The 2,170-nt window shown below is 47.9% G+C and overlaps 1 protein-coding gene across 3 annotated transcripts in view; it reads right to left on the bottom strand.

Moving 5' to 3' along the window:
- LOC114613341 (armadillo-like helical domain-containing protein 4) overlaps positions 1–1,833 on the bottom strand; it is a 100,730-nt gene extending 98,897 nt beyond the window's left edge. For 2 of the 3 annotated variants that reach the window (XM_028758617.1, XM_028758618.1), the window contains exon 1: positions 1,724–1,833. The gene's annotated coding sequence lies outside the window, so the exon portion shown is untranslated. The remainder of the gene's footprint in view (positions 1–1,723) is intronic. The other variant, XM_028758619.1, reaches the window with a different exon arrangement.
- Between the last annotated feature and the right edge of the window lie 337 nt (positions 1,834–2,170).

Genomic DNA, 2,170 nt, shown 5'->3' with positions numbered 1-2,170 from the left:
AGAAAGAAAGAAAGAAAGAAAGAAAGAAAGAAAGAAAGAAAGAAAGAAAGAAAGAAAGAAAGAAAGGGAGCGAGAGACAGATGTAGAAAGAAATGCTAAGAAAAGAAATCTACATACAACTTGAATGATAACTTTAAAGCTACTGAATAGGATGAAGCACACCTGATATTCACAAGTGAAATTTTATCTTAGAACATGAACTCATCTTCCTCATTTCTGCTATGAACGTGCATTTAGCATAAAAACACTTCTATAGTGACAGGTGACCAGAGTGTGAAGGTCCGGAAACAAAGATCCACTATGTACAGTCAGAAGCCTCTCAAGAAAACAAAGGCAAATCCACATTGCCCTAATTGGCTCTGTTGCTGTAGCTACCTTAGACTTGGTGAGCCTTGGGAGTTTTGCAATCAATATTAAGGCAGCTGCATTAAGTGTGTAGTTCATTAGTACAGCCAATATAACAAATTCTACTGTGTCCATAAGAACAAACCTGGCTGGCTTGAGAACTCTACTCTGAACAATAGAAACAGTATTCTGACCCTGCAAAGTCTCCCTCCAGACTCCGACTCTTTCTGAATGATGCTAAGGATTTGCTGACTTCAGCTGCCTGTTCAGAAGACGATAAGCTGAAGGAGACACACAGGAGCTTAATAGACTTGACATCAATAAAAACACAAAAAGAAGGGGGAGGCATGCAGTTTCTGACCACATGGATTGGCCCTCAGTGAAGAGCTCTTTCAGAACTCTGTGGGTGGTTTGCTAATCTTGTCTTAACTCCTCTTAAGTTTCAAAGGAAAACTTGAAAAGAAAAACATTGCAGACACTTGAAGCAGCCTTCTGTGCTATATTCCACAAGAGATCTGTACTTTAATTTTGTACCCAAGTTTTCTTTCCAAGGAAAGGAAAGAATGTCTCATCTTGGAGAGCCTCAAATTCTTGAGAGTCCCATTTTGGCTGTGCCCTTGCTTAGCCAGGGCTCTAGTTTCCACAAGATCAGACTCTATATTGGCTGGGCTCTGTCAGTGACCAGAACGAACACGCTCTGTCTCAGCATCTCAAAACCGTGCTTCTGTGCCATGCTTGAGTATCAAGCTCTGCAGAGCTTTCTCCCTGCTTGACTCATAGTACTTTTTTTCTAATTAGGTTAAGTTCCCAGGGAATGTCCTTCATTTGTCCTGGGAGACCCGGGAGAGCAAGAAGGCTCCCTGACATCCCTGCATCAAACATTCAAATATTTTTGTTTTTGTTTTCTGTAAAGTACCAGGACTTTTTTGGGAGGCCACAGCAGTCCGCATTCCCTCCTCCATTGCTAGCTCTAAGTAGTACAGGAACACTGGGACCCAAGCTTTGAAAGGAGTGAACTAAGGTCTTGAGGAACTTCTCTTTCACAAGGTTGAGCTGTAAGGGGAGGGAGAGCAAAAGGAGCAAGTCTACAAAACAGCAGCCAGCTTGGAAGCTCTTCCTGCACAAAGGCTTCTCCCAGGTGCTGAGCAGCAAGGCTGGGATGGACCAAGTAGTGCTGAAAGCCTTCCCAGGCCTGCATGATTCATCCAGTGCTCCTGGAGCTGTCCCCGCTCAGTTAGAGCCTGGGTACCGGGTTCCGGGAGGGTGCAGGGAGCTCCACCCTAGGGCTGCCCCACTCACAGAGCAAGCCCAAGCAGCCCTGGAATCTCGCCCCACCCCTGCCTCTCGCCAGGTCTGCAGAAGCCGGGCTTGTCCTCACCTGGAGCATTCAGCACAGTTGAGCGCGAAGGAAAGTGGCAGCGCCAGTGCCAGCCATCCCTGCCACGACTCACGTAGAGGCCGCCTACACCCCCTTGGCTGTCTGGGCTGCTAGAGGGAGGGCGCTTGGCTTTGTTGTTTATTCATAAGACTGCAGCTAAGGCTAGGGATTGGCCAGCGGGTAGGTATGCCCGCCTCTCTTGCAATGACGAGCTAAGTCACCACGCCCCTACAGCTTGGACTTTGTAGACTCAGCCACCGCACTGGCCTGGAGCAGAGTGGGACACTGCGCCCTGGACCCTTCATGAGCCCCTGCCCCCAGCTTTCCCTGTTCACATCCTGAACTTCTGCTGCAGCTCTCTTTACACTTTCAGAGAGGACACCAGAACACTGGTCCAACCAGAGCAGGAATTTCTCTGGTGCCTGGTAAACAAGGGGCACTCAGTCC

This window comes from Grammomys surdaster, unplaced genomic scaffold (genome assembly GCF_004785775.1).
Source record: "Grammomys surdaster isolate TR1022 unplaced genomic scaffold, NIH_TR_1.0 126198, whole genome shotgun sequence".
Lineage (NCBI taxonomy): Eukaryota > Metazoa > Chordata > Mammalia > Rodentia > Muridae > Grammomys > Grammomys surdaster.
This window is presented reverse-complemented; position numbering and strand designations above follow the sequence as displayed.